The sequence below is a fragment of the Tympanuchus pallidicinctus genome, unplaced genomic scaffold, assembly GCF_026119805.1.
Source record: "Tympanuchus pallidicinctus isolate F22 unplaced genomic scaffold, pur_lepc_1.0 scaffold145, whole genome shotgun sequence".
Classification (NCBI taxonomy): Eukaryota; Metazoa; Chordata; class Aves; order Galliformes; family Phasianidae; genus Tympanuchus; species Tympanuchus pallidicinctus.
Window position 1 is genome coordinate 52,565 of NW_026294664.1, and position 17,793 is coordinate 70,357.

Here is a 17,793-nt window from a genome sequence, read left to right on the forward strand (position 1 = left end):
TGTTTTTAATTTAAAATATCGCTTATTTTCATAGAAATCCCTGTTTTTAACCTAAACTATCACTTATTTTCATAGAAATCCCTGTTTTTATCATCAAAATATCGCTTATTTTCCTAGAAATCCCTGTTTTTAACCTCAAATATCGCTTATTTTCATAGAAATCCCTGTTTTTAACCTAAAATATCACTTATTTTCATAGAAATCCCTGTTTTTAACCTAAGATATCGCTTATTTTCATAGAAATCCCTGTTTTTCCCCTTAAATATCGCTTATTTTCATAGAAATCCCTGTTTTTAACCTCAAATATCGCTTATTTTCATAGAAATCCCAGTTTTTAACCTTAAATATCGCTTATTTTCATAGAAATCCCTGTTTTTAACCTTAAATATCGCTTATTTTCATAGAAATCCCTGTTTTTCCCCTTAAATATTGCTTATTTTCATAGAAATCCCAGTTTTTAACATAAAATATCGCTTATTTTCATAGAAATCCCTGTTTTTCCCCTTAAATATCGCTTATTTTCATAGAAATCCCTGTTTTTCCCCTTAAATATCGCTTATTTTCATAGAAATCCCTGTTTTTCCCCTTAAATATCGCTTATTTTCATAGAAATCCCTGTTTTTAACCTAAAATATCGCTTATTTTCATAGAAATCCCAGTTTTTAACCTAAAATATCGCTTATTTTCATAGAAATCCCTGTTTTTAACCTAAAATATCGCTTATTTTCATAGAAATCCCTGTTTTTAACCTAAGATATCGCTTATTTTCCTAGAAATCCCTGTTTTTCCCCTTAAATATCGCTTATTTTCCTAGAAATCCCTGTTTTTAACCTAAAATATCGCTTATTTTCATAGAAATCCCTGTTTTTAACCTAAAATATCGCTTATTTTCAAAGAAATCCCTGTTTTTCCCCTTAAATATCGCTTATTTTCATAGAAATCCCTGTTTTTAACCTTAAATATCGCTTATTTTCATAGAAATCCCTGTTTTTCCCCTTAAATATCGCTTATTTTCATAGAAATCCCAGTTTTTATCCTCAAATATCGCTTATTTTCATAGAAATCCCTGTTTTTAACCTGAAATATCGCTTATTTTCATAGAAATCCCTGTTTTCAACCTAAAATATCGCTTATTTTCATAGAAATCCCTGTTTTTAACCTAAAATATCGCTTATTTTCATAGAAATCCCTGTTTTCCACCTAAAATATCGCTTATTTTCATAGAAATCCCTGTTTTTAACCTCAAATATCGCTTATTTTCATAGAAATCCCTGTTTTTAACCTGAAATATCGCTTATTTTCATAGAAATCCCTGTTTTTAACCTAAAATATTGCTTATTTTCATAGAAATCCCTGTTTTTAACCTCAAATATCGCTTATTTTCATAGAAATCCCTGTTTTTAACCTAAAATATCGCTTATTTTCCTAGAAATCCCTGTTTTTCCCCTAAAATATCGCTTATTTTCATAGAAATCCCTGTTTTTAACCTCAAATATCGCTTATTTTCATAGAAATCCCTGTTTTTAACCTTAAATATCGCTTATTTTCCTAGAAATCCCTGTTTTTAACCTTAAATATCGCTTATTTTCATAGAAATCCCAGTTTTTCCCCTTAAATATCGCTTATTTTCATAGAAATCCCTGTTTTTAACCTCAAATATCGCTTATTTTCATAGAAATCCCAGTTTTCAACCTAAAATATCGCTTATTTTCATAGAAATCCCTGTTTTTAACCTAAAATATCGCTTATTTTCATAGAAATCCCTGTTTTTATCCTCAAATATCGCTTATTTGCGTAGAAATCCCTGTTTTTAACCTAAAATATCGCTTATTTTCATAGAAATCCCAGTTTTCAACCTCAAATATCGCTTATTTTCATAGAAATCCCTGTTTTTAATTTAAAATATCGCTTATTTTCATAGAAATCCCTGTTTTTAACCTTAAATATCGCTTATTTTCATAGAAATCCCTGTTTTTAACCTCAAATATCGCTTATTTTCATAGAAATCCCAGTTTTTCCCCTTAAATATCGCTTGTTTTCATAGAAATCCCTGTTTTTAACCTAAAATATCGCTTATTTTCATAGAAATCCCTGTTTTTAACCTAAAATATCGCTTATTTTCATAGAAATCCCAGTTTTTAACCTTAAATATCGCTTATTTTCATAGAAATCCCTGTTTTTAACCTTAAATATCGCTTATTTTCATAGAAATCCCTGTTTTTCCCCTCAAATATCGCTTATTTTCATAGAAATCCCTGTTTTTCCCCTTAAATATCGCTTATTTTCATAGAAATCCCTGTTTTTAACCTAAAATATCGCTTATTTTCATAGAAATCCCTGTTTTTCCCCTTAAATATCGCTTATTTTCCTAGAAATCCCTGTTTTTAACCTAAGATATCGCTTATTTTCCTAGAAATCCCTGTTTTTTCCCCTTAAATATCGCTTATTTTCATAGAAATCCCTGTTTTTCCCCTTAAATATCGCTTATTTTCCTAGAAATCCCTGTTTTTCCCCTTAAATATCGCTTATTTTCATAGAAATTCCTATTTTTAACCTTAAATATCGCTTATTTTCCTAGAAATCCCTGTTTTTAACCTCAAATATCGCTTATTTTCATAGAAATCCCTGTTTTTAACCTTAAATATCGCTTATTTCCATAGAAATCCCTGTTTTTAACCTAAAATATCGCTTATTTTCATAGAAATCCCTGTTTCTAACCTAAAATATCGCTTATTTTCATAGAAATCCCTGTTTTTAACCTTAAATATCACTTATTTTCATAGAAATCCCTGTTTTTCCCCTTAAATATCGCTTATTTTCATAGAAATCCCAGTTTTTAACCTAAAATATCGCTTATTTTCATAGAAATCCCTGTTTTTCCCCTTAAATATCGCTTATTTTCATAGAAATCCCTGTTTTTAACCTCAAATATCGCTTATTTTCATAGAAATCCCTGTTTTTCCCCCTAAATATCGCTTATTTTCATAGAAATCCCTGTTTTTAACCTTAAATATCGCTTATTTTCCTAGAAATCCCTGTTTTTAACCTCAAATATCGCTTATTTTCATAGAAATCCCTGTTTTTATCCTCAAATATCGCTTATTTTCATAGAAATCCCTGTTTTTAACCTAAAATATCGCTTATTTTCATAGAAATCCCAGTTTTTAACCTAAAATATCGCTTATTTTCATAGAAATCCCTGTTTTTCCCCTTAAATATCGCTTATTTTCATAGAAATCCCAGTTTTTCCCCTTAAATATCGCTTATTTTCATAGAAATCCCTGTTTTTAACCTCAAATATCGCTTATTTTCCTAGAAATCCCTGTTTTTCCCCTTAAATATCGCTTATTTTCATAGAAATCCCTGTTTTTCCCCTTAAATATCGCTTATTTTCATAGAAATCCCTGTTTTTAACCTCAAATATCGCTTATTTTCATAGAAATCCCTGTTTTTAACCTTAAATATCGCTTATTTTCATAGAAATCCCTGTTTTTAACCTAAAATATCGCTTATTTTCATAGAAATCCCTGTTTTTCCCCTTAAATATCGCTTATTTTCATAGAAATCCCTGTTTTTAACCTAAAATATCGCTTATTTTCATAGAAATCCCTGTTTTTCCCCTTAAATATCGCTTATTTTCATAGAAATCCCTGTTTTTAACCTCAAATATCGCTTATTTTCATAGAAATCCCTGTTTTTAACCTAAAATATCGCTTATTTTCATAGAAATCCCTGTTTTTATCACCTCAAAATATCGCTTATTTTCATAGAAATCCCTGTTTTTAACCTAAAATATCGCTTATTTTCATAGAAATCCCTGTTTTTCCCCTTAAATATCGCTTATTTTCATAGAAATCCCTGTTTTTAACCTAAATATCGCTTATTTTCATAGAAATCCCTGTTTTTAACCTTAAATATCGCTTATTTTCATAGAAATCCCTGTTTTTAACCTTAAATATCGCTTATTTTCATAGAAATCCCTGTTTTTAACCTCAAATATCGCTTATTTCCATAGAAATCCCTGTTTTTCCCCTTAAATATCACTTATTTTCATAGAAATCCCAGTTTTTCCCCTTAGATATTGCTTATTTTCGTACAAATCCCTGTTTTTCCCCTTAAATATCGCTTATTTTCATAGAAATCCCTGTTTTTATCCTCAAATATCGCTTATTTTCATAGAAATCCCTGTTTTTAACCTTAAATATCGCTTATTTTCATAGAAATCCCAGTTTTTAACCTAAAATATCGCTTATTTTCATAGAAATCCCTGTTTTTCCCCTTAAATATCGCTTATTTTCATAGAAATCCCTGTTTTTAACCTCAAATATCGCTTATTTTCATAGAAATCCCTGTTTTTCCCGTTAAATATCGCTTATTTCCCTAGAAATCCCTGTTTTTAACCTCAAATATCGCTTATTTTCATAGAAATCCCTGTTTTTAACCTAAAATATCGCTTATTTTCATAGATATCCCTGTTTTTAACCTCAAATATCGCTTATTTTCATAGAAATCCCAGTTTTTTCCCCTTAAATATCGCTTATTTTCATAGAAATCCCTGTTTTTCCCCTTAAATATCGCTTATTTTCCTAGAAATCCCTGTTTTTCCCCTTAAATATCGCTTATTTTCATAGAAATTCCTATTTTTAACCTTAAATATCACTTATTTTCCTAGAAATCCCTGTTTTTAACCTCAAATATCGCTTATTTTCATAGAAATCCCTGTTTTTCCCCTTAAATATCGCTTATTTCCATAGAAATCCCTGTTTTTAACCTAAAATATCGCTTATTTTCATAGAAATCCCTGTTTCTAACCTAAAATATCGCTTATTTTCCTAGAAATTCCTGTTTTTAACCTTAAATATCACTTATTTTCATAGAAATCCCTGTTTTTCCCCTTAAATATCGCTTATTTTCATAGAAATCCCAGTTTTTAACCTAAAATATCGCTTATTTTTTTAGAAATCCCTGATTTTCCCCTTAAATATCGCTTATTTTCCTAGAAATCCCTGTTTTTAACCTAAGATATCGCTTATTTTCATAGAAATCCCTGTTTTTATCCTCAAATATCGCTTATTTTCATAGAAATCCCTGTTTTTAACCTAAAATATCGCTTATTTTCATAGAAATCCCAGTTTTTCCCCTAAAATATCACTTATTTTCATAGAAATCCCTGTTTTTCCCCTTAAATATCGCTTATTTTCATAGAAATCCCAGTTTTTCCCCTTAAATATCGCTTATTTTCATAGAAATCCCTGTTTTTAACCTCAAATATCGCTTATTTTCCTAGAAATCCCTGTTTTTCCCCTTAAATATCGCTTATTTTCCTAGAAATCCCTGTTTTTCCCCTTAAATATCGCTTATTTTCATAGAAATCCCTGTTTTTAACCTCAAATATCGCTTATTTTCCTAGAAATCCCAGTTTTTCCCCTTAAATATCGCTTATTTTCATAGAAATCCCTGTTTTTAACCTTAAATATCCGTTATTTTCATAGAAATCCCTGTTTTTATCCTCAAATATCGCTTATTTTCATAGAAATCCCTGTTTTTAACCTCAAATATCGCTTATTTTCCTAGAAATCCCAGTTTTCAACCTAAAATATCGCTTATTTTCATAGAAATCCCTGTTTTTCCCCTTAAATATCGCTTATTTTCATAGAAATCCCTGTTTTTAACCTAAAATATCGCTTATTTGCGTAGAAATCCCTGTTTTTAACCTAAAATATCGCTTATTTTCCTAGAAATCCCTGTTTTTAACCTCAAATATCGCTTATTTTCATAGAAATCCCTGTTTTTCCCCTTAAATATCGCTTATTTTCATAGAAATCCCTGTTTTTAACCTTAAATATCGCTTATTTTCATAGAAATCCCTGTTTTTAACCTCAAATATCGCTTATTTTCATAGAAATCCCAGTTTTTCCCCTTAAATATCGCTTGTTTTCATAGAAATCCCTGTTTTTAACCTAAAATATCGCTTATTTTCATAGAAATCCCTGTTTTTAACCTAAAATATCGCTTATTTTCATAGAAATCCCAGTTTTTAACCTTAAATATCGCTTATTTTCATAGAAATCCCTGTTTTTAACCTTAAATATCGCTTATTTTCATAGAAATCCCTGTTTTTCCCCTCAAATATCGCTTATTTTCATAGAAATCCCTGTTTTTCCCCTTAAATATCGCTTATTTTCCTAGAAATCCCTGTTTTTAACCTAAAATATCGCTTATTTTCATAGAAATCCCTGTTTTTCCCCTTAAATATCGCTTATTTTCCTAGAAATCCCTGTTTTTAACCTAAGATATCGCTTATTTTCCTAGAAATCCCTGTTTTTTCCCCTTAAATATCGCTTATTTTCATAGAAATCCCTGTTTTTCCCCTTAAATATCGCTTATTTTCCTAGAAATCCCTGTTTTTCCCCTTAAATATCGCTTATTTTCATAGAAATTCCTATTTTTAACCTTAAATATCACTTATTTTCCTAGAAATCCCTGTTTTTAACCTCAAATATCGCTTATTTTCATAGAAATCCCTGTTTTTCCCCTTAAATATCGCTTATTTCCATAGAAATCCCTGTTTTTAACCTAAAATATCGCTTATTTTCATAGAAATCCCTGTTTCTAACCTAAAATATCGCTTATTTTCCTAGAAATTCCTGTTTTTAACCTTAAATATCACTTATTTTCATAGAAATCCCTGTTTTTCCCCTTAAATATCGCTTATTTTCATAGAAATCCCAGTTTTTAACCTAAAATATCGCTTATTTCCATAGAAATCCCTGATTTTCCCCTTAAATATCGCTTATTTTCATAGAAATCCCTGTTTTTAACCTCAAATATCGCTTATTTTCATAGAAATCCCAGTTTTTCCCCCTAAATATCGCTTATTTTCATAGAAATCCGTTTTTCCCCTTAAATATCGCTTATTTTCCTAGAAATCCCTGTTTTTAACCTAAAATATCGCTTATTTTCATAGAAATCCCTGTTTTTATCCTCAAATATCGCTTATTTTCATAGAAATCCCTGTTTTTAACCTAAAATATCGCTTATTTTCATAGAAATCCCAGTTTTTCCCCTAAAATATCACTTATTTTCATAGAAATCCCTGTTTTTCCCCTTAAATATCGCTTATTTTCATAGAAATCCCAGTTTTTCCCCTTAAATATCGCTTATTTTCATCGAAATCCCTGTTTTTAACCTCAAATATCGCTTATTTTCCTAGAAATCCCTGTTTTTCCCCTTAAATATCGCTTATTTTCATAGAAATCCCTGTTTTTCCCCTTAAATATCGCTTATTTTCATAGAAATCCCTGTTTTTAACCTCAAATATCGCTTATTTTCATAGAAATCCCAGTTTTTAACCTTAAATATCGCTTATTTTCATAGAAATCCCAGTTTTTAACCTAAAATATCGCTTATTTTCATAGAAATCCCTGTTTTTCCCCTTAAATATTGCTTATTTTCATAGAAATCCCAGTTTTTAACCTAAAATATCGCTTATTTTCATAGAAATCCCTGTTTTTCCCCTTAAATATCGCTTATTTTCATAGAAATCCCTGTTTTTAACCTCAAATATCGCTTATTTTCATAGAAATCCCTGTTTTTAACCTAAACTATCACTTATTTTCATAGAAATCCCTGTTTTTATCATCAAAATATCACTTATTTTCATAGAAATCCCTGTTTTTAACCTAAAATATCGCTTATTTTCATAGAAATCCCAGTTTTTCCCCTTAAATATCGCTTATTTTCATAGAAATCCCTGTTTTTAACCTTAAATATCGCTTATTTTCATAGAAATCCCTGTTTTTAACCTTAAATATCGCTTATTTTCATAGAAATCCCTGTTTTTAACCTTAAATATCGCTTATTTTCATAGAAATCCCAGTTTTTAACCTCAAATATCGCTTATTTTCATAGAAATCCCTGTTTTTCCCCTTAAATATCGCTTATTTTCATAGAAATCCCAGTTTTTAACCTAAAATATCGCTTATTTTCATAGAAATCCCTGTTTTTAACCTAAAATATCGCTTATTTTCATAGAAATCCCTGTTTTTCCCCTTAAATATCGCTTATTTTCATAGAAATCCCTGTTTTTAACCTAAAATATCGCTTATTTTCGTAGAAATCCCAGTTTTCAACCTAAAATATCGCTTATTTTCATAGAAATCCCTGTTTTTAACCTAAAATATCGCTTATTTTCATAGAAATCCCTGTTTTTAACCTAAAATATCGCTTATTTTCATTGAAATCCCTGTTTTTAACCTAAAATATCGCTTATTTTCCTAGAAATCCCTGTTTTTAACCTCAAATATCGCTTATTTTCATAGAAATCCCTGTTTTTCCCCTTAAATATCGCTTATTTTCATAGAAATCCCTGTTTTTCCCCTTAAATATCGCTTATTTTCATAGAAATCCCTGTTTTTAACCTCAAATATCGCTTATTTTCATAGAAATCCCTGTTTTTAACCTAAAATATCGCTTATTTTCATAGAAATCCCTGTTTTTAACCTAAAATATCGCTTATTTTCATAGAAATCCCTGTTTTTAACCTAAAATATCGCTTATTTTCATAGAAATCCCTGTTTTTAACCTTAAATATCGCTTATTTTCATAGAAATCCCTGTTTTTAACCTAAAATATCGCTTATTTTCATAGAAATCCCTGTTTTTAACCTCAAATATCGCTTATTTTCATAGAAATCCCGTTTTTCCCCTCAAATATCGCTTATTTTCATAGAAATCCCTGTTTTTAACCTAAAATATCGCTTATTTCCATAGAAATCCCTGTTTTTAACCTAAAATATCGCTTATTTTCATAGAAATCCCTGTTTTTAACCTCAAATATCGCTTATTTTCATAGAAATCCCAGTTTTTCCCCTTAAATATCGCTTGTTTTCATAGAAATCCCTGTTTTTAACCTAAAATATCGCTTATTTTCATAGAAATCCCTGTTTTTAACCTAAAATATCGCTTATTTTCATAGAAATCCCAGTTTTTAACCTTAAATATCGCTTATTTTCATAGAAATCCCTGTTTTTAACCTTAAATATCGCTTATTTTCATAGAAATCCCTGTTTTTCCCCTTAAATATCGCTTATTTTCATAGAAATCCCTGTTTTTCCCCTTAAATATCGCTTATTTTCCTAGAAATCCCTGTTTTTAACCTAAGATATCGCTTATTTTCATAGAAATCCCTGTTTTTAACCTAAAATATCGCTTATTTTCATAGAAATCCCAGTTTTTAACCTAAAATATCGCTTATTTTCATAGAAATCCCTGTTTTCCCCTAAAATATCGCTTATTTTCATAGAAATCCCTGTTTTTCCCCTTAAATATCGCTTATTTTCATAGAAATCCCTGTTTTTAACCTTAAATATCGCTTATTTTCATAGAAATCCCTGTTTTTAACCTAAAATATCGCTTATTTTCATAGAAATCCCTGTTTTCCCCCATAATTATCACTTATTTTCATAGAAATCCCTGTTTTTAACCTCAAATATCGCTTATTTTCATAGAAATCCCTGTTTTTAACCTAAAATATCGCTTATTTCCATAGAAATCCCAGTTTTTAACCTAAAATATCGCTTATTTTCATAGAAATCCCTGTTTTTAACCTCAAATATCGCTTATTTTCATAGAAATCCCTGTTATTCCCCTAAAATATCGCTTATTTTCATAGAAATCCCTGTTTTTCCCCTTAAATATCGCTTATTTTCATAGATATCCCAGTTTTTCCCCTTAAATATCGCTTATTTCCATAGAAATCCCAGTTTTTAACGTAAAATATCGCTTATTTTCATAGAAATCCCTGTTTTTAACCTAAAATATCGCTTATTTTCCTAGAAATCCCAGTTTTTAACCTCAAATATCGCTTATTTTCATAGAAATCCCAGTTTTTATCCTCAAATATCGCTTATTTTCATAGAAATCCCTGTTTTTAACCTAAAATATCGCTTATTTTCATAGAAATCCCAGTTTTTAACCTTAAATATCGCTTATTTTCCTAGAAATCCCTGTTTTTAACCTAAAATATCGCTTATTTTCATAGAAATCCCTGTTTTTCCCCTTAAATATCGCTTATTTTCATAGGAATCCCAGTTTTTAACCTAAAATATCGCTTATTTTCATAGAAATCCCAGTTTTTCCCCTTAAATATCGCTTATTTTCATAGAAATCCCTGTTTTTAACCTCAAATATCGCTTATTTTCATAGAAATCCCTGTTTTTCCCCTTAAATATCGCTTATTTTCATAGAAATCCCTGTTTTTCCCCTTAAATATCGCTTATTTTCATAGAAATCCCTGTTTTTAACCTAAAATATCGCTTATTTTCATAGAAATCCCTGTTTTTCCCCTTAAATATCGCTTATTTTCATAGAAATCCCTGTTTTTCCCCTTAAATATCGCTTATTTTCATAGAAATCCCTGTTTTTCCCCTTAAATATCGCTTATTTTCATAGAAATCCCTGTTTTTCCCCTTAAATATCGCTTATTTTCATAGAAATCCCTGTTTTTCCCCTTAAATATCGCTTATTTTCCTAGAAATCCCTGTTTTTAACCTAAAATATCGCTTATTTTCCTAGAAATCCCTGTTTTCAACCTAAAATATCGCTTATTTTCATAGAAATCCCTGTTTTTAACCTTAAATATCGCTTATTTTCATAGAAATCCCTGTTTTTATCCTAAATATCGCTTATTTTCATAGAAATCCCTGTTTTTCCCCTTAAATATCGCTTATTTTCATAGAAATCCCTGTTTTTAACCTCAAATATCGCTTATTTTCCTAGAAATCCCTGTTTTTAACCTAAAATATCGCTTATTTTCATAGAAATCCCTGTTTCTAACCTAAAATATCGCTTATTTTCATAGAAATCCCAGTTTTTAACCTCAAATATCGCTTATTTTCATAGAAATCCCTGTTTTTAACCTAAAATATCGCTTATTTTCATAGAAATCCCTGTTTTTAACCTAAAATATCGCTTATTTTCATAGAAATCCCTGTTTTTCCCCTTAAATATCGCTTATTTTCATAGAAATCCCTGTTTTTAACCTCAAATATCGCTTATTTTCATAGAAATCCCAGTTTTTCGCCTTAAATATCGCTTGTTTTCATAGAAATCCCTGTTTTTAACCTAAAATATCGCTTATTTTCATAGAAATCCCTGTTTTTATCCTCAAATATCGCTTATTTGCGTAGAAATCCCTGTTTTTAACCTAAAATATCGCTTATTTTCATAGAAATCCCAGTTTTCAACCTCAAATATCGCTTATTTTCATAGAAATCCCTGTTTTTAATTTAAAATATCGCTTATTTTCATAGAAATCCCTGTTTTTAACCTAAACTATCACTTATTTTCATAGAAATCCCTGTTTTTATCATCAAAATATCGCTTATTTTCCTAGAAATCCCTGTTTTTAACCTCAAATATCGCTTATTTTCATAGAAATCCCTGTTTTTAACCTAAAATATCACTTATTTTCATAGAAATCCCTGTTTTTAACCTAAGATATCGCTTATTTTCATAGAAATCCCTGTTTTTCCCCTTAAATATCGCTTATTTTCATAGAAATCCCTGTTTTTAACCTCAAATATCGCTTATTTTCATAGAAATCCCAGTTTTTAACCTTAAATATCGCTTATTTTCATAGAAATCCCTGTTTTTAACCTCAAATATCGCTTATTTTCATAGAAATCCCTGTTTTTCCCCTTAAATATTGCTTATTTTCATAGAAATCCCAGTTTTTAACATAAAATATCGCTTATTTTCATAGAAATCCCTGTTTTTCCCCTTAAATATCGCTTATTTTCATAGAAATCCCTGTTTTTAACCTTAAATATCGCTTATTTTCATAGAAATCCCTGTTTTTCCCCTTAAATATCGCTTATTTTCATAGAAATCCCTGTTTTTAACCTAAAATATCGCTTATTTTCATAGAAATCCCTGTTTTTAACCTAAAATATCGCTTATTTTCATAGAAATCCCTGTTTTTAACCTCAAATATCGCTTATTTTCATAGAAATCCCTGTTTTTAACCTAAGATATCGCTTATTTTCCTAGAAATCCCTGTTTTTTCCCCTTAAATATCGCTTATTTTCCTAGAAATCCCTGTTTTTAACCTAAAATATCGCTTATTTTCATAGAAATCCCTGTTTTTAACCTAAAATATCGCTTATTTTCATAGAAATCCCAGTTTTTCCCCTTAAATATCGCTTATTTTCATAGAAATCCCTGTTTTTCCCCTTAAATATCGCTTATTTTCATAGAAATCCCTGTTTTTCCCCTTAAATATCGCTTATTTTCATAGAAATCCCAGTTTTTATCCTCAAATATCGCTTATTTTCATAGAAATCCCTGTTTTTCCCCTTAAATATCGCTTATTTTCCTAGAAATCCCTGTTTTTAACCTAAAATATCGCTTATTTTCATAGAAATCCCTGTTTTTAACCTAAAATATCGCTTATTTTCATAGAAATCCCTGTTTTCCACCTAAAATATCGCTTATTTTCATAGAAATCCCTGTTTTTAACCTAAAATATCGCTTATTTTCATAGAAATCCCTGTTTTTATCCTCAAATATCGCTTATTTTCCTAGAAATCCCTGTTTTTAACCTAAAATATCGCTTATTTTCCTAGAAATCCCAGTTTTCAACCTAAAATATCGCTTATTTTCATAGAAATCCCTGTTTTTCCCCTTAAATATCGCTTATTTTCATAGAAATCCCTGTTTTTAACCTAAAATATCGCTTATTTTCATTGAAATCCCTGTTTTTAACCTAAAATATCGCTTATTTTCATAGAAATCCCTGTTTTTAACCTCAAATATCGCTTATTTTCATAGAAATCCCTGTTTTTCCCCTTAAATATCGCTTATTTTCATAGAAATCCCTGTTTTTAACCTTAAATATCGCTTATTTTCATAGAAATCCCAGTTTTTAACCTCAAATATCGCTTATTTTCATAGAAATCCCTGTTTTTAACCTCAAATATCGCTTATTTTCATAGAAATCCCTGTTTTTAACCTAAAATATCGCTTATTTTCATAGAAATCCCTGTTTTTAACCTAAGATATCGCTTATTTTCCTAGAAATCCCTGTTTTTCCCCTTAAATATCGCTTATTTTCCTAGAAATCCCTGTTTTTAACCTTAAATATCGCTTATTTTCATAGAAATCCCTGTTTTTCCCCTCAAATATCGCTTATTTTCATAGAAATCCCTGTTTTTCCCCTTAAATATCGCTTATTTTCATAGAAATCCCTGTTTTTAACCTAAAATATCGCTTATTTTCATAGAAATCCCTGTTTTTAACCTAAAATATCGCTTATTTTCATAGAAATCCCTGTTTTTAACCTCAAATATCGCTTATTTTCATAGAAATCCCAGTTTTTCCCCTTAAATATCGCTTGTTTTCATAGAAATCCCTGTTTTTAACCTAAAATATCGCTTATTTTCATAGAAATCCCTGTTTTTAACCTAAAATATCGCTTATTTTCATAGAAATCCCAGTTTTTAACCTTAAATATCGCTTATTTTCATAGAAATCCCTGTTTTTAACCTTAAATATCGCTTATTTTCATAGAAATCCCTGTTTTTCCCCTTAAATATCGCTTATTTTCATAGAAATCCCTGTTTTTCCCCTTAAATATCGCTTATTTTCCTAGAAATCCCTGTTTTTAACCTAAAATATCGCTTATTTTCCTAGAAATCCCTGTTTTTAACCTAAAATATCGCTTATTTTCATAGAAATCCCAGTTTTTAACCTAACATATCGCTTATTTTCATAGAAATCCCTGTTTTCCCCTAAAATATCGCTTATTTTCATAGAAATCCCTGTTTTTCCCCTTAAATATCGCTTATTTTCATAGAAATCCCTGTTTTTAACCTTAAATATCGCTTATTTTCATAGAAATCCCTGTTTTTAACCTAAAATATCGCTTATTTTCATAGAAATCCCTGTTTTCCCCCATAATTATCACTTATTTTCATAGAAATCCCTGTTTTTAACCTCAAATATCGCTTATTTTCATAGAAATCCCTGTTTTTAACCTAAAATATCGCTTATTTCCATAGAAATCCCAGTTTTTAACCTAAAATATCGCTTATTTTCATAGAAATTCCTGTTTTTAACCTTAAATATCACTTATTTTCATAGAAATCCCTGTTTTTCCCCTTAAATATCGCTTATTTTCATAGAAATCCCAGTTTTTAACCTAAAATATCGCTTATTTTTTTAGAAATCCCTGATTTTCCCCTTAAATATCGCTTATTTTCCTAGAAATCCCTGTTTTTAACCTCAAATATCGCTTATTTTCATAGAAATCCCAGTTTTTCCCCCTAAATATCGCTTATTTTCATAGAAATCCCTGTTTTTCCCCTTAAATATCGCTTATTTTCCTAGAAATCCCTGTTTTCAACCTAAGATATCGCTTATTTTCATAGAAATCCCTGTTTTTATCCTCAAATATCGCTTATTTTCATAGAAATCCCTGTTTTTAACCTAAAATATCGCTTATTTTCATAGAAATCCCAGTTTTTTCCCTAAAATATCACTTATTTTCATAGAAATCCCTGTTTTTCCCCTTAAATATCGCTTATTTTCATAGAAATCCCAGTTTTTCCCCTTAAATATCGCTTATTTTCATCGAAATCCCTGTTTTTAACCTCAAATATCGCTTATTTTCCTAGAAATCCCTGTTTTTCCCCTTAAATATCACTTATTTTCATAGAAATCCCTGTTTTTCCCCTTAAATATCGCTTATTTTCATAGAAATCCCAGTTTTTCCCCTTAAATATCGCTTATTTTCATCGAAATCCCTGTTTTTAACCTCAAATATCGCTTATTTTCCTAGAAATCCCTGTTTTTCCCCTTAAATATCGCTTATTTTCATAGAAATCCCTGTTTTTCCCCTTAAATATCGCTTATTTTCATAGAAATCCCTGTTTTTAACCTCAAATATCGCTTATTTTCCTAGAAATCCCAGTTTTTCCCCTTAAATATCGCTTATTTTCATAGAAATCCCTGTTTTTAACCTAAAATATCCGTTATTTTCATAGAAATCCCTGTTTTTATCCTCAAATATCGCTTATTTTCATAGAAATCCCTGTTTTTAACCTAAAATATCGCTTATTTTCCTAGAAATCCCAGTTTTCAACCTAAAATATCGCTTATTTTCATAGAAATCCCTGTTTTTATCCTCAAATATCGCTTATTTTCATAGAAATCCCTGTTTTTAACCTAAAATATCGCTTATTTTCATTGAAATCCCTGTTTTTAACCTAAAATATCGCTTATTTTCCTAGAAATCCCTGTTTTTAACCTCAAATATCGCTTATTTTCATAGAAATCCCTGTTTTTCCCCTTAAATATCGCTTATTTTCATAGAAATCCCTGTTTTTAACCTTAAATATCGCTTATTTTCATAGAAATCCCTGTTTTTAACCTCAAATATCGCTTATTTTCATAGAAATCCCAGTTTTTCCCCTTAAATATCGCTTGTTTTCATAGAAATCCCTGTTTTTAACCTAAAATATCGCTTATTTTCATAGAAATCCCTGTTTTTAACCTAAAATATTGCTTATTTTCATAGAAATCCCAGTTTTTAACCTTAAATATCGCTTATTTTCATAGAAATCCCTGTTTTTAACCTTAAATATCGCTTATTTTCATAGAAATCCCTGTTTTTCCCCTCAAATATCGCTTATTTTCATAGAAATCCCTGTTTTTCCCCTTAAATATCGCTTATTTTCCTAGAAATCCCTGTTTTTAACCTAAAATATCGCTTATTTTCCTAGAAATCCCTGTTTTTAACCTAAAATATCGCTTATTTTCATAGAAATCCCTGTTTTTAACCTCAAATATCGCTTATTTTCATAGAAATCCCAGTTTTTCCCCTTAAATATCGCTTGTTTTCATAGAAATCCCTGTTTTTAACCTAAAATATCGCTTATTTTCATAGAAATCCCTGTTTTTAACCTAAAATATCGCTTATTTTCATAGAAATCCCAGTTTTTAACCTTAAATATCGCTTATTTTCATAGAAATCCCTGTTTTTAACCTTAAATATCGCTTATTTTCATAGAAATCCCTGTTTTTCCCCTTAAATATCGCTTATTTTCATAGAAATCCCTGTTTTTCCCCTTAAATATCGCTTATTTTCCTAGAAATCCCTGTTTTTAACCTAAAATATCGCTTATTTTCCTAGAAATCCCTGTTTTTAACCTAAAATATCGCTTATTTTCATAGAAATCCCAGTTTTTAACCTAACATATCGCTTATTTTCATAGAAATCCCTGTTTTCCCCTAAAATATCGCTTATTTTCATAGAAATCCCTGTTTTTCCCCTTAAATATCGCTTATTTTCATAGAAATCCCTGTTTTTAACCTTAAATATCACTTATTTTCCTAGAAATCCCTGTTTTTAACCTAAAATATCGCTTATTTTCATAGAAATACCTGTTTTCCCCCATAATTATCACTTATTTTCATAGAAATCCCTGTTTTTAACCTCAAATATCGCTTATTTTCATAGAAATCCTTGTTTTTAACCTAAAATATCGCTTATTTCCATAGAAATCCCAGTTTTTAACCTAAAATATCGCTTATTTTCATAGAAATCCCTGTTTTTAACCTCAAATATCGCTTATTTTCATAGAAATCCCTGTTATTCCCCTTAAATATCGCTTATTTTCATAGAAATCCCTGTTTTTCCCCTTAAATATCGCTTATTTTCATAGATATCCCAGTTTTTCCCCTTAAATATCGCTTATTTCCATAGAAATCCCAGTTTTTAACGTAAAATATCGCTTATTTTCCTAGAAATCCCTGTTTTTAACCTCAAATATCGCTTATTTTCCTAGAAATCCCAGTTTTTAACCTAAAATATCGCTTATTTTCATAGAAATCCCAGTTTTTATCCTCAAATATCGCTTATTTTCATAGAAATCCCTGTTTTTAACCTCAAATATCGCTTATTTTCATAGAAATCCCAGTTTTTAACCTAAGATATCGCTTATTTTCCTAGAAATCCCTGTTTTTAACCTAAAATATCGCTTATTTTCATAGAAATCCCTGTTTTTCCCCTTAAATATCGCTTATTTTCATAGGAATCCCAGTTTTTAACCTAAAATATCGCTTATTTTCATAGAAATCCCAGTTTTTCCCCTTAAATATCGCTTATTTTCATAGAAATCCCAGTTTTTAACCTCAAATATCGCTTATTTTCATAGAAATCCCTGTTTTTCCCCTTAAATATCGCTTGTTTTCATAGAAATCCCTGTTTTTCCCCTTAAATATCGCTTATTTTCATAGAAATCCCTGTTTTTAACCTAAAATATCGCTTATTTTCATAGAAATCCCTGTTTTTATCATCTAAATATCGCTTATTTTCATAGAAATCCCTGTTTTTCCCCTTAAATATCGCTTATTTTCATAGAAATCCCTGTTTTTCCCCTTAAATATCGCTTATTTTCATAGAAATCCCTGTTTTTCCCCTTAAATATCGCTTATTTTCATAGAAATCCCTGTTTTTCCCCTTAAATATCGCTTATTTTCCTAGAAATCCCTGTTTTTAACCTAAAATATCGCTTATTTTCCTAGAAATCCCTGTTTTTAACCTCAAATATCGCTTATTTTCATAGAAATCCCAGTTTTTATCCTCAAATATCGCTTATTTTCATAGAAATCCCTGTTTTTAACCTCAAATATCGCTTATTTTCATAGAAATCCCTGTTTTTAACCTAAAATATCGCTTATTTTCATAGAAATCCCTGTTTTTAACCTAAAATATCGCTTATTTCCATAGAAA

The 17,793-nt window shown here is 29.5% G+C and overlaps 1 long non-coding RNA gene across 49 annotated transcripts in view; it reads right to left on the reverse strand.

Moving 5' to 3' along the window:
• Nucleotides 1–16,176, reverse strand: part of LOC128076605 (uncharacterized) — a 68,314-nt gene extending 52,138 nt beyond the window's left edge. For 8 of the 49 annotated variants that reach the window (XR_008204496.1, XR_008204513.1, XR_008204504.1 and 5 more), the window contains exons 1-4: nt 8,544–8,817; nt 7,683–7,887; nt 3,910–3,950; nt 1,201–1,323 (exon numbers count right to left, since the gene is read on the reverse strand). This is a non-coding gene — a long non-coding RNA (uncharacterized LOC128076605). Of the gene's footprint in view, nt 1–872; nt 1,078–1,200; nt 1,324–3,909; nt 3,951–7,682; nt 7,888–8,543; nt 8,820–8,911; nt 9,362–11,821; nt 11,986–12,724; nt 12,807–13,257; nt 13,340–13,503; nt 13,678–13,871; nt 13,887–14,076; nt 14,233–15,224; nt 15,254–15,593; nt 15,749–16,003 lie in introns of those variants that run through there. The other 41 variants (XR_008204503.1, XR_008204507.1, XR_008204491.1 and 38 more) reach the window with 28 other exon arrangements.
• Between the last annotated feature and the right edge of the window lie 1,617 nt (nt 16,177–17,793).